General features: G+C 29.3%; 1 long non-coding RNA gene across 1 annotated transcript; it reads left to right on the plus strand.

The window, feature by feature from the left end:
- Positions 1 to 918: 918 nt before the first annotated feature.
- LOC142321529 (uncharacterized) lies at positions 919 to 5,294 on the plus strand. The gene is made up of 3 exons (XR_012755653.1): positions 919 to 1,222; positions 3,438 to 3,536; positions 4,626 to 5,294. It is a non-coding gene; the product is annotated as an uncharacterized LOC142321529 (long non-coding RNA).
- The last annotated feature ends 964 nt before the right edge of the window (positions 5,295 to 6,258 follow it).

A 6,258-nucleotide genomic window follows, 5' to 3' on the forward strand; every position in this document is an offset into this window, starting at 1 on the left:
AATCCTTTTACTTAAAATAACTCATTCTTTTTTTTTAATGAATATCTGTAAAATATTTATTTTTCTTGCATCCATTTGGATAGTGAACACACAGTGAGTCCAGGGGGGGAGCCTTCTGGCTAGATGGTCAAACGAACACAGGTATCTCTGACCAGCTGGAGTATATATAAATGTGTATATATTTAAATAACAAGCCGGCCTCTGTGGCGCGAGTGGTAACGTCTCGGCCTTTCACCCGGAGGTCCTGGGTTTGAATCCCGGTCAGGCATGGCATTTTTCACACATGCTACAAAACATTCATCTCATCCTCTGCGGAATGAATTGCTTGAGTGCGGACCCGGAGGTAAAACAAACCAAAAATAAAAAAAGATATTTAAATAACAAACATGTTTATAAAAATAGTAAATTATAGATGTTATAATAAAGTAGATAGTTATAGTGAATATAAAACTGATAACTAAGTTATTTTACAGGTTTGTAGTAATAGAATGCATTAATTAAGATAGAATCATAAAAAGCAATAGGTAAGAGAATATCAAACAGATACATATATAATCCATACTAAATAATTTGTTGGAAGTATAATAAATAACAATGGTTTGTTTCCGTCATAAATTCAATAATTGAATTAAAACTGACAACGCAGGCTATCAGTTTGTAAATAATGAAAGGATATTCCAAGAAAATTATACAAACTGTGATTGTAAATAGAAAAAAGATAATGAATTGGTGTGAATAAATAATGTAAGTATAATATTGTTATTTAATCTGTCTTCTTTAATAGGTTTTGATAAGTTCCAGAATAATATTATTTATAACACTTTAACTTGATTTGTTTCCCGCGTAGATTTTAAAAATCGCATAAAAATGGCGGCAGATTAAGATGGTTGTTTGTAAGCAACGCGAGAACGCGTAAAATTCATTACCTAACATGGATGTGCTCAGTTAGCGTCCTTTCTAACGTACTCTTAACGGTTAATATTTAATTTAACGATGTGGATTGATTTGTTAGTTGTAATAATCTTATTTGAATGCTTACTGTTTCTGCGAATAATGAAATAATATTTTGCTCGGAGGTTTTCTACTAAAAGTATGTAATGAACGACATATAGTTAATTTTCTTAATTGTACACAATATGAATGTGATTTTTGAAACCCGTTTTACATTAATTATTTTCAGTTGTACCAAATACTAATTGTGTTATCTAAATAATATAAAACTGTAAGTAACTTTTAAGACGTCATGTTTATAGTCAATTTAGATGTATTATTTATTTGAAACTTTAATATTATTTTTTGTGCCCGTGGACATATTTTCGTTTTATTATTCATGGTGTTGTTAGCTCTACTTTCCGTGTTAATAATTATTTTTAATATTAAGGCATACTGGTTATTGTTGCAGAAATTATTTACCCATCCCAGCTATCTATTTTAATGGTTTGTTTAAAGGGTTTAATATTTGTACTTCCTCACACAAATGATATAAATGTAACCCTCAAAATCTTTATTTATAAATTCAAATTTGTAATAATGCTTTTTGTGAAATGCATAATGCATTTATTCATCGAAGGGCATGACAAAAATAACATAAAACTAAAGTTATTAATAATTGAGTTTCAGATTAATGTAATTTTTCTTCCAAGTCATTTGTATTGGCTCCTTCCAATAATAAATAGGAATGAGATAGTAATAGCTGCATAAGGCATTTTGAAATTTTTTACCTACTGCCCATATTGAGAATCATAAAGTTTCTAGCGCTCTAAAAATATTTAAACTTAATCATCTGTTAAAAATAATTGCATTTGCAGTTTTTAAGAAGCTCTCTTAAATACAACAATTGCAATTATTGTTTTTAAACGTGGCATATCCCATTTCTTAGTTGAAACTTACATTTTAAATTAGAGCAATTAAAACTCATTAAATCATATTTAAAGTATTTTTATTACATTTTCTTATCTATATAGTTATATAACAACAATATTGCTACCATATTCACTATAACAATACAATAATTAAAATAAAGCTTTCAATTGAACAATTTTTTGTCTAGTGTAGTAGGTATTTAATTTTAGTTTGAAATATCAGGAAAACATATTTTTGCCTTTTTTTTTAATCAGCCATCGCCTTCCTAGCCTGCCTGAAAATGTTCCCAATAAGGTTTTTTGCAAAGAAATTTTGTAGGTCTTTGGAACAGTGTAAGACTTTAAGGCAAAACTAGTGTTTTTTAAAGTCACAGTGTAAGACTTTAAGGCAAAACTACTGTTTTTTAAAGTCAAATTCACATTTTTGAGTGAATGTAATATTTATTGAACACTTCCTTGATGTTTTTATAATAAATTTTCATAGAATTATATAATCTAACAGAAGTAAATGAAACATAAATGGGTGTGTACATAGGTGGTTCTGTTACTTAAGCGGCTTAAATTAATGTTTAGCATTAAGTGTCTTCAAAATAACTGTTTTAAAATATAAGGCAATCATTAATTCAAAAAAATACTTATCAATGTTTATACACTGTAATGAAATGTTCTTAAATGAAATTATTTTCATGAAGACACTTGGACATAAAACATTGTCACAGTAAGTTAAAAAAAAGTTACAGTTTTAAAAATGTATAAGTCTTAGGAATTCTTGAGAAAAATTTGCGATCAGCCTTTGTGAGGATCACCCATGCATAGTGTGCCGAGTTCTTTCTTTTCCAAATTACTTCATTTTCCCTAAACTTTTTTTTTCTTTCTTTGATCCATTCACTGTGTTTCCTTTCATCAAAGATTTCATCAAAAATTATTTATTTAATAATTAGAAATCAATTCTTTTGAACTAGCTTATTGGTTTTCTTTTTTTTAAAACAAAGTTAAATATTTGTTTTATTTATTTAGATTCAACAATTCCATTGAAGTAACCATATAAAATTTGAGTTTTTCTAATTGTATAACTTTTCAAAATTTTGGTAAATTTCATCAGAGTTGCTTATAAGTATTATCTTTGAGTTTTCTTAAAATAATTTTTTCAACAATTTCTAGATTTTCCTAAGAAATTTAGTAGGCCTTCCATACTATACAACACTTCTGGTAAAACCTGGGGTTTTATAGTGTTCTTTTTATTTTGTTTCTGTAAGATGAAAGTCACTTTCAATTATTGTGTTGTCATTTATTTCTTTTTTTTTTCTAAAACATTCAGGGTAATTATTTTACCTTAATATTGAAACTTTCAAGGTTTGGATTTTATAAAATTTGTAGCTTAATTTTATTTGCACATTTTTTTAATTCTTGAATTTTCATTCCTCTCTATCGAAAGTCTTCCAAAATTACCAGATCATCAGCTAATAGTAAAATGTTTACATTTAAATATTTAGATGTTGTGTCCCCATTTTTATATTTTCATTTTTATTAAGTATTTGTATTCTCCTATTCTATTCTGCAATTAATTTTTTCCAGAGCGCAATTGAACAATTTTGTGAGAGATCATCACTTTGTCTCGCTGCAGTTTTTATTTGAAAGGATTTGGAAATTCCACCCAAAAATTAACAATTTTGAGTATGTTTATTTTATAATGTTTTAGTGTTATTGACATAAATTCGCTCAATATTTTAACCAGAGATTCTCTATTGAATCGTATGCTTTAGGATTTTAGAAAAATAAATATTAATTCCGGATATCTAATTTTTTTGTACGATTATTATTTTGGTAGAATTTAGAGCTAGTGTGTACTGTAATTTTGATGAGATAGTAGATGATGAATGAAGCAACGCTGTGTTCTTCTTGAATCATTATAGTTAATTTCCTGTCACTCTTGTCATTTCGATTGAATTACAATATTTACATGAAAGTTAAGAACGTATGACACTTTAGTCATAATTGAACTTGAACGTTATCAAGAAACTATGAGTCCCTTTGGACTGAAGTGAAAACACGACCGCACTGTGCGGGATTCTGATGTAGAATGATCTTACGGCTTAACTTGCCAGAGAGTGTTAACACCCATTACATCACAGCACCGGACGGCTCAACATGGAACGGAACAATCTTATAATTATTTTTTTTGCAAACAAAAAAATGTTTGAGATTTTTATTTTATTTATTTTCAAACCGTCTATGGTGGAAATATGTGGATCTTTTGAAGGTCAACTCTATCAAACCAACTGATATTTTAAATTTAACATGGGTTTCAATTTTTATATTTACTAAAGAACTGTTTTCAATAGGCTTTTAAAATTAACCCACACTGAATAACAAGTGGTTTACTTTTTTATCCAAAAAAAAAACTGGATTTTTCGATTTACTAATTTTTTACAACCGCACATAAAGTACCAATCGCTTGTGAAAACGGTGTAACAATTTTCAAAACTAATTTTTTTTTTAAAACAAAAATATTCCGTGTAAGTATATTGCAACTAGTATTTCAATTACAATAAATGAAGTTAAATTAAGAATTATTTAGACAGATTTAAATAAAATTTGTGAAAAACTTATATTTATACATTACCTATAATTTTTTTCATAAATATTCATTTTATTAAAAAATTGTTAATCATTAATACATAATTACACACCATAATTTTATGTCAGGCTTTAATTTGGTTTTATTTTAAATTATTGTAAGATTTTATTTTCAATATTTTCCAGACAGAAATGATGGGACAGCAAAGATTAAAATAAAAAGGTAATGTAACTGTCAAAAGGTTATAGGTAAGAAGAACACTACTTATTAATTGCATAAGTAAAATTACTAAGATATTTTTAAAATTTACCAGAGAATTCTTAGTTTTACTCAATAAAATTCTTTGATTGCTGTTGGTTCTCTGAGTCGAGGTGGGAATGAGTTGGCATAGAATGTCATTGTTTTGGTGGCATCCAGAAGCGGAGGTCACGATGTTTCGGTGATCCAGAAGGGACCCCGATGGGTGCTTGTCCGCTGGGAGGACACTGCTGATGGGGGATGGCTAGACATCGCCGCGTCACATTAGGCCAACCGATGCAACGTCTTATAGGCGGTTACCGGTTGCCCTAGTGTGGTTAAAAAAGGATAAAAAAAACTGTCATTGTTTAGTTAATGTTTGAAAAATTGTCTAATCAATTTGATATTTGTAAGAATCATAAAAAAAAAACAGATTAATTAAATTAATTCTGTAAAACACACGAATATCACTGAAAGCAAAAAAGAAAAAAAGAGTTGTAGAAGTGATTCTAGAGAAAGTCCTATTAAAAGCAGAACATTATTCAAGCCTCCGTCACGGTGATTGTCATACCCCTCACAAGCGCATAGCTTTTCTTTACTCCAATTGTCTGCATGATGTAACAGTTAATACTTTGATGTAATATATCCTTCGTTTAGATTTACATAATTAAATATAGTATAGTGCTTACTAAGAATAAAGCATTTTTACTACTTATTTTACAAATGTCTGTCGACTTTTTTAAAATTCAGTTGGGCAGCAGCAGCAGCAGTCACAAATACACAATAAAATTTAGTTGAGTTTGTTTTGTGCATTAACAGAAACAAAATAATTAGTAATCACCATCATAAATCAGCTGTCAATGATGAGATCACGATCACCATTATTCATTGAACACCGATCAGGTCATAAATCACCGTTCATTGTGCACTTGATCTCTGTTCAATGAGCACCGATTAGATCAGATCGTTCAATGAGTACCGATTGGGTCATAAATCATTGTTCAGCGATCATCAATCATCTCCATTATCAAAATGTATTAAAAACCATTACCATCTACTGTAAACCACATGAATATCGTGAAAAAAAACAGTTGTAGAAGGGATTCTAGAGAAAGTCCTATAAAAAGCAGAACATTATTCTAGCCTCCGTCACGGTGATTGTCATACCCCTCACAAGCGCATAGCTTTTCTTTACTCCAATTGTCTGCATGATGTAACAGTTAATACTTTGATGTAATATATCCTTCGTTTAGATTTACATAATTAAATATAGTATACTGCTTACTAAGAATAAAGCATTTTTACTACTTATTTTACAAATGTCTGTCGACTTTTTTAAAATTCAGTTGGGCAGCAGCAGCAATCACAAATACACAATAAAATTTAGTTGAGTTTGTTTTGTGCATTAACAGAAACAAAATAATTAGTAATCGCCATCATAAATCAGCTGTCAATGATGAGATCACGATCACCATTATTCATTGAACACCGATCAGGTCATAAATCACCGTTCATTGTGCACTTGATCTCTGTTCAATGAGCACCGATTAGATCAGATCGTTCAATGAGTACCGATTGGGT

The sequence above is a fragment of the Lycorma delicatula genome, chromosome 3 (genome assembly GCF_047948215.1).
Source record: "Lycorma delicatula isolate Av1 chromosome 3, ASM4794821v1, whole genome shotgun sequence".
Taxonomy (NCBI): domain Eukaryota; kingdom Metazoa; phylum Arthropoda; class Insecta; order Hemiptera; family Fulgoridae; genus Lycorma; species Lycorma delicatula.